Genomic DNA, 19,079 nt, shown 5'->3' with positions numbered 1-19,079 from the left:
GTGTGTTACATCTTGCTTCTATTTTTTATCATGGTATCAGAGCCAGGAGCTCATTAGCTGAGTTGTGTGAGTGAGTGAGAGAAGTGGGAAGAAGAAAAAAAAGCTGTGAAGGAAGCCATTGAAGCTGTGGAGCAAAAGAAAGCTGTGGAGCACACACCGGCATCAGATCTGAGAGCTAAGGACCATTGGTAAGTGTAGCAAGACCCCCTCTGCGGATTGCAGGTGCCAAAGAGCAAGTTCAGTGAAGATTGAAGTGCATAAAGCAAGTGCAAAATTTTGGTTTTTTCTCTAAAGCTTTCATGGAAAGCTTGAAGTGAATGTACTCCTGGCAAATGTACACACAAAGGCACGTGTATTTGGGCTTGAAAATGTATTAACAAAGTGGGCACAAGCAACATACAGAATCTTGAAGCAGATTGATGCATACATATTTGAGCAAAATCAAGAGAAAGTGGATTTATGCAAAAGTTTCTGGTTTTTCACAAAAACAGTAGACATACCCCCCATTGCAGGAGCTAGAGGCAAAATTGAGCTAAACCCTTCAAGAGAAAGGTAGTTTAGGTCATTACTAAGAAGCTTGTCACTTCAATTGTGATTTCCCCTCTCTCTACAGCCCACAGGAGAGCAGGCGGCGCATGAAGATACAGATTCTTGGACAGTTTACAAAGACTCTAGTCTAATTCACTCATTTGGACACCAAATTGAATGCTTTAAAGCTTGGAGAGTTTAGCAAAGACATTGCTAAGGCCTTGTGATGCTTGGTTGCAGCTCATTTGATGTATTTGGAGCTCATTGAAGTGATTTATCAGAGGTGTGCAGGTTTGCAGAAAGTCTGTCCAGAAACAGAGCATTTTTAATCAAGGCATTAATCCGTGTCTATATCAAATTGGCCTAATTCCTTTGTTACAAGTAGAGTCCTATGAGTTGCTAAACTTTTGAATCAAAAAGTTTTGGATTTGGAGAAGATTTGAAGGAGATAGAGCATTTTTAGTGAGAGGTGGTACCTGACAGACGCAGAAAAAGGCAAACCAGAAGCTACAAAAATTGGTGGTTCTCATTCACCTTGAAGAATTTGATCAAACCCTTCTAGGATATGTTGGATAAATGTGTTGGGAAGCTAATGCAAGTTGAATCATTGAATTTGGACAAGATTTGAAGGATTTAGAGCAAGATCTTTGACTGGTTCTCTGGCGAGAAAAAAAACCAGAAATTTTTTTTTGAAGGAGTATCATTTGGTTTCAACTTTGATCGAGTGTACATTGTTGGTGAATCATTGTGGGATGTTAATGCACACAATTTGCAAGCATTTGATGTGATTTGGAGAGATTTGGAGCATTACAGGTACTTCATACATTGTAATCGAAAGGGTACATCTACTCTATTTTTTTGCAACAATGGGAGATGGTCCGATACAGATTGTTGGAGAGAAGCTTGATCGCACTAACTTTCAAGTATGGAAGTTTTGAATGAAGAGTTTTTTGAAAGGCAAAGGTTTATGGAGTCTCATCTCGGAGGAAGACCCGGAGCCATATCTACCTCCTCAACCAAATAATGCTCAGTTACTGGCTCACAAGCAATGGGTAGAGCGCGGTCTTCAAAGGTGTTGCATTATTTTTCCATATGTGTAACAGATGCCTTGCTTATTCACATCCAAGATGCAGATACACCGAAAGAAGCATGGGGTATATTGTGCCGAATGTATGAGACAGACACTGGTGCAAGGAAGATACAACTAAAGCAACAGATTCACAGTGTAACACGAAGGAATAGGAGTATACATGAGTATGTTCAGGAAATCAAGGGTTATGCTGATTCCTTGTCATCAATCCATGCCCCGATGGATGATGATGATTTGGTTGCTCTCACATTGCGTGGTTTAGGCAAAGAGTACAAATCTTTTGACACTTCCATCTCAGTAAGGTTGGGAGGAATGCCAGACTTTAATGAGCTTGTGTCATTGCTCATTGTGGAAGAATTGAAGCTTGGCCTTGGTGGTATGAGTGTTACAGGTGGTGCATCCTCGTCAAGCAATGATGAACATGCAAGAAATCAGGCTTTTTACTCATCTAGAGGCTCTCGAGGCAGGGGGAGATTTACCCCTCGAGGCCGTGGAGGACGTGGTTGGAATGACAGGTCTACTCAACCACAATCAAATCAGAATTTTCAGAATTCACAGTCATCATTTGGATCACGTGGAGGTCGTGGATTTCAATCCCATAGGGGGAGATTTGGAACAGGTGCTCGTGGTAGAGGACGATGGCAAGGTCCTCAACAAAATTTTAATGGGATTGAATGTTACTATTATGGCAAACTTGGACATTTGGCAAAAGATTGTTACAAAAAGCAGAATGATGTGAGGAATGGAAGACCACAACATGGAAATTATGCATCTACCAGTAACAATGATGGGAGTTCAAATCACCTTTTTGCAATGAAGCACGTTATGGGGACAATGGAGTCTCAGAATGCTCGAGATGAGTCATGGTATATGGATTCAGGTGCCTCAAATCACATGACATGTCATGGTGAGTGGTTTGAGAAGATGCAACCATTGGATACAAATGGTTATGTGGTCACAGGAGATGATACTCAGCATCTTATAACACATGTTGGCAGTGTGCCTTTGAAGATGCATGATGGAAATGTGAAGAATATGTCAGAAGTGTTATATGTACCATCCATCACAAAGAGTTTGGCATCAGTAGGACAAATGGTTGAGCAGGGACTACAAGTCAGATTCAATGAGAAAGGCTGTTTTGTGGAAGATTTTAAGCATGGCTGTAGATTGATTGCCAAGGGCAAGAAGGAAGGAAGGTTGTTCAAATTAGATGCAGGCATACCAGAATTGAGCTCAGCCATGTTTTCAAAGAGCAATGGGATTGTGCAGGACATTGACATGTGGCACAAGAGGATTGGACATGTCAATATACAGAGATTAAAGAACATGCAAACAAGAGGTATTGTCAGTGGATTGCCTCGTTTTAAATATGATGGACATATGCATGTTTGTGAAGCCTGTCAGTTTGGAAAGCAGGCAAGGTTGAGGTTTCCTAGAGAAGGAAACATGAGTAATAGACCACTTGAGATAGTGCACAGTGATGTATGGGGCCCAGCACAAAACCCATCTATCAAAGGAAGTCTATACTATGTGACATTTATAGATGACTTCAGCAGGATGACATGGATATATTTTTTGAGAGAGAAGAGTGAAGTGCTGGAAAAATTCATGGATTTCAAAGCTCTTGTAGAAAAACAATATGGCTGTTGGATTAAGTGTCTGAGAACAGATGGAGGTGGTGAATACACCTCAAAAGCTTTTGAGCATTTCTTGCGGAAGCATGGGATAAGGAGACAGTTGACATGCAGGTATACACCTCAGCAGAATGGTGTGGCTGAGAGAAAGAATCGAGTCATATGTGAAGTGGCAAGGGCAATGCTTAATGAAAAGAGCATGCCAGATTACTATTGGGCAGAAGCATGTGCTACTGCAGTGTATATCCTGAACAAAACACCTACAGCAGCCATTCATGGAAGCACACCAGAGATGCGGCTTACAGGTTATAGGCCAGACATTGGACATCTCAAAGTCTTTGGATGTGTAGCTTATGTTCATGTGCCTGATGAAAGAAGATGGAAGTTGGATCCTAAGGCAGAGAAATGTGTATTTGTTGGATATGCACAGGATCGAAAGGCTTACAAATGTTATAACCCTCAAACTAGACAAGTAGTCATCTCACGTGATGTGGTGTTTGATGAGCTTGCTAGTTGGTACAAAGCAAGAGATGAGGGAGTCATTGACACACTTGAGGCTAATGTACCTGTGAACTTGCCATCACAAGCAAGTTCTAGCTCTACTACTATGTCTGGGCCAGCAGCAGAAGCTGAGAGTAGTAGCAGTGTACGTCCATGGTCAGGACGATTGAGACATGAGAGTGTGAGCACTGGGAGTAGTGCTATGGATAAAGGCAAGAAGAAAGTTGAAGGAATTGGGATCACAGGCTATGAGTCCTCTAGTTCAGAAAGTTTGGATGAGGAGCTCGGCATACCTGCTGTTGTACGCATACCTGGTGCTAGGCAGGACAGATATGTGCCACCACATGCTCGAGTTACAGGTGTACAGAGTGACCCGCATGCATTGCGGAGATCCCAGAGAGTCAGATATCCAGTGGAAAGATTGACATATAGAGATTTTGCTATGCACTATGCATACATGACATCTATGGTAAAGCATGTGGAACCTACATGCTATACAGAGGCTATTGGAGAGCATGTATGGCAGAAAGCCATGGATGAAGAGATGGATGCTTTGGACAAAAATGATACATGGGAATTGGCTGAGTTACCGCAAGGAAAGAATGTAATTGGTTGCAAATGGGTATATAAGGTAAAGTGCAAGTCAGATGGCAGCCTAGAGAGACATAAGGCAAGGCTGGTCGCTAAAGGATATGCACAAACTTATGGTCTTGATTATGATGAAACTTTCAGCCCAGTGGCTAAGATGGCTACAGTGAGGTCTATCATTGCATTAGCAGCACAAAAAGGTTGGGCTTTACATCAAATGGATGTAAAAAATGCTTTCTTGAATGGTGAACTACAAGAAGAGGTGTACATGGAACAGCCTGAAGGATATGTACATCCAAAATATCCCACTTTTGTTTGCAGGTTAAAGAAAGCACTCTATGGTTTGAAGCAAGCACCTCGTGCTTGGAGTGACAAGATCAGCAGATATCTTGTCAGTATTGGCTTTGTGGTTGGAAATGCGGACTCTTCACTTTATGTGAAGAAGACACACGATGGTATCGTGATGATAGTCATTTATGTTGATGATTTGATTATCACAGGTGATTGTGGGAAAGGCATTGATGAGGTTAAAGCCTCTTTATGCAAAGAGTTTGATATGAAAGACCTTGGAGATTTAAGGTTCTTTCTTGGCACTGAGGTGATTAGAACAAGCCAGGGTATATGGTTGGTGCAAAGGCAATATGCACTTGACATGCTGGCAAAGTATGGTATGACAGCATGCAAACCAATGTTGACACCATTAGAGCAAAACATGAAGCTTAGGGCTGATTTGGGTGATGAGCTTGATGATATCACCATGTACAGGAAAATGGTTGGTAGCCTTATCTACATGACCATTACGAGGCCAGATCTCAGTTATGCAGTTGGTTTGGTGAGTCAATTTATGCAGAGTCCTCGTAAACCTCACTTGGATGCTGTGAGACGGATTCTGAGATATGTCAAAACTACCGCGCATTATGGTCTTTTCTATGAGGCAGGAAAAGACATGCATGTCTATGGATATATAGATGCAGATTGGGCCGGTAGTGCATATGACAGGAGATCTACTAGTGGCTATGTTTTCAGCCTTGGTAGTGGAGCTGTGAGTTGGAGCAGTAAAAAGCAACCTACAGTTGCTTTATCTACCACAGAGGCAGAGTATCGTGGAGCAGCCATAGCTGCATGTGAGGCTATGTGGTTGAAAAAGTAGCTAGATGATGTCAGGATACAGAGTGATATGAGAGTTGTCATTCATTGTGACAACATGAGTAGTATTCAGCTTGCTAGCAACCCAGTTTATCATGCCAGGACCAAACATATTGAGGTCCACTATCATTTCATCAGAGAGAAGGTGCTAGATGGGCATGTTGATTTGACATATGTGCAGACAGATGAGCAGGTTGCAGATATCTTTACCAAAGCACTTGGTAAGGATAAGTTCAAGTATTTTCGTACCAGATTGGGAGTCCTAGAGATGGACATGTCGAGCTTGAGGGGGAGTGTTGAAATGTCAAGCTCGTATACAGCTGGAGGATAGCACATGGGTGCTGACAGAGTGATAGTATGGTAGATAGATATCGTGTGGTGTGTTTATGACCGCGTCCAGCTAGTCATGTGTGGTGGACATTACATTAGGTTTACTTTGTAGTGTGGACATAACACTATGTTGTGTTCCCTTTTGTGTGTGTGAGAGAGATGGTGACTATGGCTTCTCTCCTTCTTTATGATTGATGGTTATGAATTAGGGTTTGCTTCTCTTGTGTGTGTTACATCCTGCTTCTATTTTTTATCACCAGGCTCCAGAGACTGCAGCCTGCACAGTGCAGGACCGCAGGTTCTCACATTGGCCTATTTGGCATTTGAATTTTGAGGTGTGAAAATTTACATTTGCTATTTATATTTTACACTGTCTATGTGTATGCGTGGAGAGATAGAGAGACAAAGACATTGGAAGCAAATTGATGGCTCATCTTACTTGTTTGCAGTTCCCAATATGTTTGTGTCTACTACTTTTGGTGCACCCTCAACATCCAAGGGCATGGCTAATAGCAGCAAATGTGAAAAGGTAAGTTGACATGCTATTAGTTTTAGTTGACAAGTTGTGTTGATTGATTTTGATATGCTTTTGTGCTAATCATTAGTATTTGGGTTTTGTGCTAATCATTAGTATTTGGGTTTTGTGTTGGTCATTAATGTACAATGTTAAAATATTTGCAGGTGTTTCAACCTACTCTTGTGCAATTAAAGGTCCTTGGGGTAGAGGTAATGGCTGCAAGACGATTATGTTGAGTGCAATTAGAAAGCATAGAAAGTCTAAAGAACATGCATGGGCTGCATCACGATTTCGTAGTGAGAGTGGCGTACAATTGCCTGCACACACATGGAAGTGATGACATGTAGAAATACCTCTAGAGTAATAACAGTTATGAAACTTGCATACTTCAATGCAAGAGAAGACCTGGCCTTGAGGAAGTATGAGAAACTATGCGACCTTGCTTATGCCTTGGGTTTGGAAAGCATGCCTAAACAAAATGACTACTCTTCTTACACAAATAGAGTAGCCGGAAAAGACTTCATGTTTTGCATTTCTGAATACATAAAAAATCGTCATCTTGCTGAATTGCTACAGAGTCCTTTTTATGGTGTTACACTAGATGAATCAACAGACAGAGGTATGGAGAAACATTTGATTGTATATTTTTGCTTTATACCATTGAATGGAAAGGGATTGAGCAAAATAGAGTTTGCACGTCTGCTTCCTGTATCTGATGGTTGTGCACAAACTAAGTATGATGAATTGAGTAAAGTGTTGGCTGAATTTGGACTTGAGAAGCATCGCATGGTGGGCATTGCTACTGATGGTGATAGCTCCATGCTTGGTTGTAATGAAGGTTTGGTAGCAAAGTTGAAGCGTGATATTCCCCATCTTACAAGCATTCATTGTATTGCACATAGGGAAGCTCTTGCTGTTGAAGATGCAGCGAAACATTTTCGTTGTCTTTCATATATTGATAAGGTTGCTAACAAGGTTTATTCTTGGATAGCTGCTTCTAGCATACGACATTCAGAGTTTCAAGATTTGCTTAAGGAGATGAATCTGCAAGCTCTTGAGGTGCTTCAAATACATGATGTAAGATGGTTAGCAAGAGGTAATGTCATGATTAGATTGACACAGCTGATGCCTGCAATTCTTAGCGTTTGGCAAGAAGGTGCACCTGCTTGGTATGCAAAGCTGAAAACATATAAGGTCCTTTTTTGCATTCACATGCTCGTCGATGTTTTGCATGACATGAACATGTTGAGCCAGCAATTCCAGGCAGATATTGTTGACATGTCTTCCATTAGTACATGCATTGATGTATGTATAGCTTCGTTGAGGAGAAAGTTTTTGCTGCAAGAGTTTGGAAAAGGTAGTCTGTACCTCAAGAAGTTCATGTCTGACACCGAAAGTGGAATTTTGCAACATGTAAATGAGGAGGGAAAAATATATGCACATGCGCTTTCTTATGTGAGAATTCCAGGTAAGGATAAAAAAGGGATTGCCTTAGGTCCCTTTGCAGGTGATGTAATGACTTGTGTTGATCTTGCGAAGAGTTTTGTGCAAAAGGTCATTGATTGCATAAATGAAAGATTTCCAGATGTATTTTTGTTCAATGTTGTGAAGTTGTTTAGCCCACAGTATTATCCTCGTGATGCAAAAAGGCCGCGTGATACTTCAGAAAGGGAGGAGAAGGTAACCAAATGGCTTGATGAATTGTTGAACAGATTTGGAGGGTTTCTTGTGGATAAGCAGGCTTGCAAGAATGAGTTATTATCATTTACAGATGTGTTGTATTATGGTTGTGAGGGTATGAATATGATGGATGCATGGCGTGTCTTTTCTACCAATATGGAATGGCAAAACACGTATCCAAACATGATGAAGCTTTGGCAAATCATGTTGGTGATACTTGCCTCATCAGTTTCATGTGAGCGTGGATTCTCTAAGCAAAATGTCATTAAGACATATCAACGCCAATGTTTAGATGTAAAGACTCTTGAGGCATTGATGAGAATTTCACTTCTTGGACCAGATGTCAATGATGTGGATTGGTCATGTGTTCATGACATGTGGAAAGATATGAAAGCAAGGAGAGTATGTGATGGATTATGATCATTTTGCATAAGTATGCTGGTCTTTGCAATTCGTATTTTAGTTGTTGATGGTTTGATGATTTGTTGGACAGCATTGAAAACATCTTGGAAAAAGTAATTGCTTCAGCCAATCTGTTGTTCTATACTTCTTGGCTCAGACTCGATATTTTCATAATGAAAAGCTTGGCAAGATTTTCACTAATTTGCTAGATTTCGACACATTTGTTGTTGTTTCTTTTATTGTGAGCATGTTTATGCTTTTGCCTCTTGGTAAGAGTAAGTTGCAAACCAATTGATTGGCCGTGTTTTGAATTTGAGCCTTCAAATGTATGGCTGTCGTGTGATACAAAAGGTATTGTGCTTGTCGTGCCTGTGTGTAACTTATGGTCTGGTATTTGATGTTTTAGCAGTTAGTTCTGCAGGGTTGCTGGCATGTTTCTGCCTTGTTTTTGCTACTCTGTTTTTTTAATGTTTTTAATGCCATGCTTTTTTTTCAGGCATTAGAAGTTGTTGGTGTTGACCAACAAATATGCATAGTTTCAGAGCTGGATGGTCATGTTATGCGCTGTGTGCGTGACGAGAATGGCAATCATGTTATTCAGAAATGTATCGAGTGTGTTCCTGCCGAGCATATACAGTTCATAATTTCTGCCTTTTATGGTCAAGTGGTTATGCTTTCAACTCATCCTTATGGCTGTCGAGTCATCCAGGTACATTTTATATGCTTATGTGACCTCTTTAAACCTTGTACAGGCATGTTTACTTGTCATTACCTTGTTTTGGCAGCGGGTTCTCGAACATTGTACTGATGAGCAAAAAAACAGGATGGTATAATGGAGGATATTCTACGTTCTAATTGTAATTTACCACAAGAGCAGTATGGCAATTATGTCGTGCAGGTTTGTATCATCTACTCTGCAGAAAAAGCTGTCTATATGAGCATTATATACTTGTGGTAGGACAGCACGAGCTTGCAAACAGAAGTTGTGTTGGATATGTAGTGGTCTTTAATTGCCACTGATGTTTTTTGATGACAGCATGTCTTGGAACACGGAAAATCTCATGAGAAGGGTGAAATAATGACAAAGCTAGCTGGCCAGATTGTACAGATGAGTCAACACAAATTTGCTTCTAATGTAGTTGAGAAGTGCTTAGAGTTCGGAGGTCCTACTGAACACCAACTAATTTGTGCATAATACACATCATCTGACCATTCATCTTCAACTAATTTGTGCATAATACACATCATTTGAATGGTGTCATTTACAAGCTACTCGATTTTCACCATGAAGTAGACTCTCAAGTCTCTGTAACACCAAGTAAAGATAGAATAAAAGAATTGCCAGTGTAGAGTGCTTCTACAGGTTGTATCGGAATGTATCTTTCATAGCAAGGCAGGTTCAGTATAAAAATGCAGGAGGCTAATTGAAGGTACCCAGTCACAGCAGAATCTGGGAACCCTCACTTCTTGTGTGTGACTTTTAGCCTGTTCAGTGTGTATCTCAGGTATTTTATTATGTTTGATGTCTCTGTTTGTACAAAAAGTGGGAATTGGTCATCAATTGTACAGACATTGCCTGCATGGCAACATGGGCCTTCTTGAATTGAGCTTCACATGTCCGTTAAGGACTCGCGCTGTACATAATGGTTCATGAATCGTAAAGCTGCAGTGTTGCTTATCTGTGTTTATGTGGAGTGACAGGGACCATATTAACTTTGTTTTTCTCGTGTTTTGGAATTGACTACACCTCCATGGAAAGCAAAAGAACAAAGCAGCCTCTACTTATGGCCTTGAGACTAATAGATGTAGGTGCAACAAGCATCCCATAATGAGAATTCCCTATGTTTTTTTGCAGGTTTGAGAGCTGTTGTGCTGGTGTTTTAGGAGCTGTTGTACTGGTTTTTTTGGGCCTATGGACCTATTAGTGATAATGTCGGTGGCATCGCGGAAATGGCAGGAATGAGCCACGAAATTCGTGAGCGAATTGATGCCCTGGATGCTGCAGGAAACACAGCAGCTGCTATTGGAAAGGTGGGTGGTTTTGTTATATACAGCATTGTGTTTTGTTGAATGGAGGGTGTCACCAAGCCAGATTATGCAACATGTGTGAAAATTTCTACAGATGCCTCCCTAAAAGAGATGATTCCTCTTGGTGCTTTGGTGATGTTAACATCTCTCATTGTGGGAATCTTGTTTGGAGTGGAGACATCGACAGGAGTTTTGGCTGGAGCACTAGTCTCTGGTGTGCAGGTATGTCTCATAATTTTCTATGTCTTCAAATTTTCCATGTCTCGGGTTTGTTAGCAATTAGAACAGTTAGTGTGTTGAGCATTGAAATATTGTCTTCTCATTTTTGTGGGCTCATAAACAAATCTACCGAGTAGTTCTCTTTACATATTCTTTTTCTGATAGCTCAAATTTAGAATCGAGAATTGTGTACGTAATCGAAAGTGACTCGAAGCCCGTCTAGGTTCCCGAAGGCGTCATTTGATGCCTAGTATAGGTTGCTAAGGTGTCATTAAAATTTTTGTGATGCCTAGCATAGGGAGTCAAATTTCTAGCCTGAATAGAGCCTTCCCGGACACAACAACAAATGTAGTGATTAGCCAAGTCACGTCGTGTGAGGAGAGATACAAACTCTCTCTCTCTCTCTCTCTCACATTTATTGTATTTAAGCTAAGCGTGTTCAATGTTATATATAAACCCTCATATGCAAAGTCAATCAATAATATATGAGATAAAAACCATTGCACGTGGCCTACAGTGTGGCAATTTCTGAGAAGTCTCTCCCCTTTAAAAAAAGAAGATACGCAACACACATACACATTGTGATATTACACATACACAAGCCTTACTAAAAAAATATATGATTATATTGATCTTGAACTTGAGAGGACACACATGGCATCGACAATAATAAGAAGATGACATACAAGTCCTAGAAACAATGACAAGAGATATGCTGTTTTTTTCACTACATTTTTCAATATGTTGCTCAAATACATTAAGTGGTTAACGTTTATTTTTTCTAATAAAAAAATAATAACACATTTAATTCTTTGGTGAGCCCGATTTTAGCAAAGTTTTAGCATCTTTTCCCGCACATTGTTATCCCATTTTGTTATCCCATTGTATTAAATATTAAAATGATTTTGTTTTAGTGTTGTGTGTTACATAAATTGCATATCACATATTTGCAAAGCATTGGTGAAAGGGGAGAAGAGAAGAATTGATCCATAAATATTGCCAGGAGGGTTCCAGGCGGAGGAGTGGAGGTGGCAAGCGGGAGGATCTGGCAGTGCGAGGGAGATCTGTGTTGCTATCCTAGAGGTTGGAGCAGCAGGAAGCAACCTCCAGTGTAACACTGCAACTAGAAGTGCAGCCTCATAGCCAAAGTTCTCGATGTCCATATCGACCTTGATGGTGCTAAGCCTATCCAGCTTTCCAGAAATGATAGAGATCTAGCTGCCGCCCAGACTTCCTCCCTTTTGTAACAAATGTATTATGGGTTAAGCCTTCTTGTTTTGTAACAAACTTGTAATGACTTCTTGTAAATGGGTAGTACCCAACTAGATATAAGAAGTAAAAGGGAAACTCTCCTAGTTATATTATGCATGATAGGAGATCAGTAGATGTCAGAGTGATGTATTGTTGAGAGTTTGAGCTAATATTCAAGAATGTCTTGTGGGTTGGTCTCTCTTTTGTACTATATAGTTCTATCTACTCATTAATTGCATGCTTGTCTGTGTGTTAACGTCCCTATAAAAAAACATAAGGATCTAGGAACTAACCTACATGATTAACTCCCCTAAGCATGAGCAGGCTGGTAGCTCAATGCTTGGCATTGGCTTGTTGGGTACAATTGAGATAGTCATTACTCTCTAGGAGCCGACTAGGTGGCCAAAACCACTGAAGTGTCAGGTCTTGACCGGATAACAACATTAGATAGCTAACCAAACTTTATAAGTGTGTATATGTGGACCCACCCTCACACTTGCAAAGTTTGGTCTCACCACATCGAAGCACATTTGATTGCAATGTACGGGCCCAATTTCTAGGGGGCTCTTTAAGGCCATGTCACATTAAAAATCAGGCCTCTACACACTCTTATTGTCACACCAAACTTTATAAGTGCTCTGTTTATGTGGAATCCACCCTCACTCTTGCAAAGTTTGGTCACCATATCGAATAACATTTGGCTACAATGTGCAAGCCAAAGACCGCACCAACACTCTTGCAAAGTTTGGTCACCATATCAGAGTACATTTGCTTTCAATGTGCAAGCCAAAGGCCCAATTTCGAGGGGGATCTCTAAGGCCACATGACACATTGAAAATCAGGTGTCTGATACACATATTACAACTAAACGTGCTGCTCTGATGGTGACCATACTTTACAAGGGTGTATATGTAGACCCCACCCTCACTTTTGTAAAATTTGGTCACCACCAAAACACATTTGGTTGTAGTGTGTAGGCCAAAGTGCCACCAACACTAAAAGAGACAAAACATTATGTGAAAGATAAATACATGTTTGGATAAGTTTGTACGTGTGTGTGCATGTGAATGTTTGTGTATATTATGTAGGTGCATGTGTGTGTGTGTGTGTGTGTGTGTGTGTGTGTGTGTGTGTGTGTGTGAATTCTTGTGCATTATGTAGGTGTATGTGAGTGAGCGTGTGTGTATGTGTGTGCGTGTGTGTGAATGATTATGCATTATGTAGGTGCATGTGTGTGTGTGTGTATGTGTTTGTGTGCACGTGTGCCTTGCAAAGAGGGGGAAAGAGAGAGAAATGATACAATTATATGGAACTAAAATGGAATGATGTATAAATATAAGAGAATAATCCATAGGAAAAATCATGAAACTACAATATAAGGGTGTTAGCCCAACTACTCTAGGCTTAGCCACCAAACAAAAGTAAAATAACAACATAGAATGACTAATGCTAACCCAACTACTCTTTAGCTGACACTATCTAAATCTAACCAATCTAGATCATCATCTCTAAAATGACCTCACTACCGAGGAGCCTCTATGACTTGTTGTAGAATCCTGCCACTTTAGGTGCACATGCGGTAGTATGCCACCACCTCAAGAACCTCCTCAGACTTTATGCCTCATGCTATCCATAGTCTTTCCTATCTCTTCAACGAAATACTGAAGTCGACATGCACACGTGTCTCCAACTCAACACATGTAATCTACTCAACAACAATCATGACTCTATGTCTAAGCTCATGTGCCACTAGGACACCAACACCACTAACATGCTCAAGTGTCATGCACGTGCTCTCTTTTAGAATAGCTACTAGAACTTTGTCTTGGTCCACTCCAAGTCTATTGGCTTCTCAAAGTCCCTTGAGAGGGTCTCAATGCCCAATTAATAGCTAGCAAATCCTCTTGTGGTGTATGAGAGACTAACCTCATTATATGTGGATCGATCCACTCCTCCAAGTCTATTGGCTTCTCAAAGCCCTCTAGGAGATTCTTAATTCCTAGCCAACAAGTCCTCTCATGTTGTGAGAGACTAGCCTCATTATACGTGGATTGATCTCCACTATGCCGCCTAGGAAAAGATCGTCACATAATGCCCAAACTTGGGTAGCTAGGTTAATGTTATACCTACACACTGGGCATCTAGCACGTCACACTAGTTGGAGGCACAATGATAAAGCACTTTTTGCCATCATCTCTTGCATAAGTAATTCTATTCTTACTCTGATTTAACACACAACTAAGGCATCAAAGGCCTAGACATAGTACGGCATCGGAGGACTAGACCCGGAAAATCAGACTAGGATTTGGAGAACTAGTGAGAAGTTTGCTGAAGGAGAAGGTGTTGAAGCATTTATCACACACGTATCAAAAGTCTATGGGATCAAATGGTTGTTGTGGAGATTACAAGGACTATGAACTAGCCCAGATGTGCATTCAAATTCTTCCATAAAAATATGATAGCTGGCACTAAACATTCCACCTCTATCATTTAAAGAATTTAATGGTAGGTATAGTTTGTGGAAGCCACTACAGCAGGAATCCATCAATGTTATTATTAGGAATAATGCTAAATATCCAGCCAAAGGGTGTGAAACCATCTCTTTTGTGGCATTTATAGGTGAGGAGAAGAAGCTACTAGACATGCTTATGTACCTCAAATTAAGAGGATTCTACTATAAGTTTCGCTATGATGACAAGTCGTGGGCTTGAAATATGCTTCAAGAAAATTGAAGCAAAAATTATAGATGCTTCTGGTGGCAAGGCAAGTTGGTTGGAAAAGGAGTAAGTTACAACAATCTGTACAAGCAGAGTGCCCTTATAGTGGACTGTTAGATATAAGGGCACAAGCAGGCTTTGGCATGAGCGATTTGGTCACATCGGATTTGCACAGTTGAAGGAGATGTAGAAAAATAGAATGACAACTAATTTGCCTAAATTTTTAGAATTGCAGGAACCATGTGAGGCTCTCATGACGGGCAAGCAATGATGCAAGCATTTTTTTCCACAAGAGAGTAGCAATAAGGTAAAGACCCCTCTAGAGATAGTACATACTGATCTATGTGTTAAGGTGTCTACTACTGCATGGGGGATCTTCTTACTTTATGCTGTTAGTCATTACAATGGAAGATGTGGCTTTATTTCCTTTGGGATAAGGTTGAAGCTTTTAGCAAGTTTAAACAATGACATAAGCTTGTGGAGAGATTGAGACAGGAAAGAAGGTGAAAAATTTTTGTACTGATTGAGGAGCAGAATTCCTTTCAATAGAATTTGATACTATATAAGGAGAATGGCATCAAGCACTAACTCACCACTACTTACACACCTCAATAAAACTGTCATAGAATATTATAATCGGTCTAGCATGGAAATGGCTCGATGTATGCTAAAACTTTCTAGGCTAAAGAAGTGAGCACAATAGTTTACATCCTTAATCGAAAGCTACATAAAGGTGATCAAGGGTTGATCACACTGTAAGAGGCGTACTCTATTAAGAAACCTTCAGTGTCTCATTTCAGAACATTTAGCTTTGAATGTTATGTCCATATACCAATTGCATCCAAGAAGAAGATTGATGCCAAAAGAAAGAAGTATTATCAACTCTATAATCCAAAGGTGAAGAAGATAATCACCAGCCAAGATGTGGTGTTTGTGGAGAGGCCACACTCAGTGGAGGAGGAGACAAATCCATCTACTCTATCATCAACTGGAAAAATACTCCACCATGATCCAAACCCACCAACTAGATTTCCTCTTAAGGAGGAGGAGTTTTTAGAGGAAGAAGACTGCCACACACTGGAAGAAGACTACCACACACTACAGCAGCTTGCTCTGCTACACCACACGGAAAGCCACTTCTAAGGTGGGAACACCAAGTCTTTGATGAGTGTAACCCAATACTTGAGATGCCAGAATATTTAGCGGATGGATGATGCAGATCAAGGAGAATATAAGAGTAGAGAAGAACATATGGTCTCATTTGTTAACATGGTCTTCATGATGATTGTAAAGGTAATGGGAACATTGAAGGAGCTAGCCACCTTGGAGGAAGCCTAAGCACATCAAAAGCGGAAAGTTACGATGCAGTCAAGTATGGGAACATCATTAAGAACAACACCTGGGAGCTAGTCGACTACCAAACAAACAGAAAGATAATTGGTACTAAATGGGTTTGAACAGCTAAGTATAAGGCTGATGGCTCACTTTTAAAATTTGTATAGGAATTTTCATAGGTAAAGGGTTTTAACTTTACTGAAACCTTTTCTCCCATAACTTGCATGACAATTATCAAGGCAGTACTTGCCTTGGATGCTCATAAACATTTGCCAGATTTTTACATGAATATCAAATCAACATTTCTAAATGGACATATCAAGGAGGAGGTCTATGTACCTTAGCCACCAGATTTTGAGATGCCTAAATTAGAAAACAAAGTTTACAGGTTGAAGAAAGCATTATATGGGCTGAAATAGGATCCAAAGGCATGGTATCACAAGATAGACTAATTTTTCAAAAAGATGTGGAGAGAAAAGGGATCGAAAAACACAGAAGACGATGATGAGGAAATAAGAGCAGAGAAAGAGAAGGAAAAGAATGAGGAATAGAAGAAGGTGCAATGTACAGAAAAATGCACCAAGTAATGAGGTTATTGTTTCCCAAACATCTAAAATGGTTCATCGTGAAACATCGATGACTAGCTTCTTATTCACACAATACCTTCCAGATTGATATTGATACACCAACAGAACTAAAAAGTGCTAAGGTAAGGAAATCACGGTGCGATAAGGAAGTTTGTTCTCTGTCTCCAAACTCGCTTACTCGCACCGTGGAAGGGAAAAGGGAAAATTTGTGTGATTTTTATCTCTACTGCTGAAAGTCACCTTCCACGGTGCGATAAGAAAGTTTGTTTTGTGTCCGAACTCGCTTATCACACCGTGGAAGGGAAAAGGGAAATTTTGCATGATTTTTATCTCTATTGCACGCTTCTGAAAGTCACCTCCCACGGTGCAATGAGGAAGTTTGGTCTCTGTCCGAACATGCTTATCGCCACCATGGATGGGGAATTTTTTTATGATTTCTATCTTTAATGCAATGCACCCTTTTGATCAATGTCCACTTATGACAATCCTCCTTTTTAATGATTTCAGTATCGTTGATGATGGCTCATACAAAACAAACAATCAGAAAAGTTCCTTTAGTTCCCCCGGTCGAGCACCCACAGGAAAGATCATGACAGTTGTCAGCAGGGTCAGGTATAGGTTTGGTAAAATTATTGCTCCCTTGCCATTTAGAGATAGAAAGGCTGCTGAGATCCCAGCTATTCCTCTTTCTTTGAAACGGAAAAAGAAAGAAGAGGTTAAGGTTGAAAGAAGTCATGTCCCAAGTCCATTACGGAGGACTCAGAGGTTGGTAAAATACAGAGCCTTATATGGATGAAAGAAATACAGACTTTAGTGATCATCTTCCATTGTGCAGGATACATTACAAACGAGTTGCCCAAGTACTTTTGCAAGCCTCTCGTCATTCTCTTTCTCTAACTACAGAAGGTTGGATAAACTCTTGTCCACTTCAGATTCTCTTACACATCAACATTTTGTTCTCTTTCCTCACCCTTTAAGTCTTATAGTCCCACGACTAGAATATTCAGTATTTAATGCTAAAAAAACCTGCGCATCACATAAATGGAGGCTGGCCACCATGCGCTTCTATCTCTGGCTGCTCTGCTGAGCAACATGTGTGGAATTCCCCACAGGCCACACCTGGCCAACAGCTCAGGGCTGGATGCCCTGTCGGCTGCCTATCCAGGCCCGCAAGGCGAGGGATTTCTTCTTCTCCAAATTCCCGCAAGGTGAGGGATTTCTTCTTCTCCAAATTCCCGGACCACAACACCAACTATGACAATGATGATGATGATAAAAGAGTGATTTTTATTAGATTTAAATTCTATGCATAGAAAGATGCATATTGGTTAATCAACTGGGTTGCTACTACGAAAGCAATGACACAAATGCTACAATTTTGATTCATCATAATGGGTACTAGGCAGTGGCTATCTTGGATGTGGTGGGGCGGGGGTTAGCATCATTGGGTTTACCAAAAGTTCTTCTGATGCCAACTTATACGTACATGGCAAGATTGGGTTTACTAGAAGTGATTATGACGCTAGCTTGTATGTTCTAAAAAAACATGGCAAGGTTGCTTTGGGTGTCATAGGTATGATAAGCTGCCATGAGTTTGAGATGACAAAATTGGGTTATGTATTTTTGTTTGGGGATTGAGGTCTAGTAGGAGTTAGACATAACATTGGTAATTAATGATTGTAAACCTATGTTAATGCCCATGGAGGTGAATGTGAAGCGTTCTACATAAAATCGTTCACCATTAGTAGAACCGAGGAAGTATAGGAAGCTGGTGGGGAGTTTCATTTTTCTCACTAACACTAGACTTGATATCAGAGCTTCACAATTGGTGTTTGGAGTAGGTTTTCCAACAAGCCATGGGAGAGTCATTGGAAGCAAGGGATGCGAGTACTGAGGTACACCTTAGGTACATCATATCATGACATCACTTATAGTATAGGTGACACTTTTATGGGTTATTGTGATTCAGATTGGGCAAGAGATTGTGATTCCAGGAAATCAGTTTCTAGATTTTTTTTTTGCTTGGTTGTGGTGTTTTATCTTAGACCAACAAGAAGCAACCTATGATGAGTACAAAAGGTAGTTTGTTTTATAGAATGTGAAGCAATATGGCTGAGGAGGATTTTAGTGGACATGGGAGTTTAGATTACTAGAAACACATTGAGAATCAATATCATTATGTGAAAGAGCTAACTAAGAATAAGATGATAGAGATAGAGTACTGTTATATGAACTAAAATTGTGCCAACATCTTTACCAAGGCTCTTGGGATGGACCGGCTCACTTAGTATCTCCATGACTTGGCATTGGGCCAAGAACATAATCTATCTTCGGGAAGACATGGATGGGGGGTGTTAGTATATACACTCAATGCCACCTCTCAGCATGTCTCTCACATCGATGTTTTGTGCATATTTGAAAAGGCCCCATTATGAGGAGAAGTTGTTGGTGCATGTGTCCTCGGCTTAGATACCGATGGGGTCATTATTGTGTATTGATGGTTAGGAGATGGCCAAGGGTTTAAGT

The 19,079-nt window shown here is 40.4% G+C and overlaps 1 pseudogene; it reads left to right on the top strand.

The window, feature by feature from the left end:
• Positions 1 to 6,563: 6,563 nt before the first annotated feature.
• LOC147630200 (uncharacterized) lies at positions 6,564 to 9,611 on the top strand (annotated as a pseudogene).
• The last annotated feature ends 9,468 nt before the right edge of the window (positions 9,612 to 19,079 follow it).

Source organism: Cibotium barometz, chromosome 17, assembly GCF_041138505.1.
Source record: "Cibotium barometz isolate CiBa-2024 chromosome 17, ASM4113850v1, whole genome shotgun sequence".
NCBI classification, from domain to species: domain Eukaryota; kingdom Viridiplantae; phylum Streptophyta; class Polypodiopsida; order Cyatheales; family Cibotiaceae; genus Cibotium; species Cibotium barometz.
The sequence above is the reverse complement of the archived record's forward strand: the minus strand, read 5'-3'. Positions and strand labels throughout refer to the sequence as shown.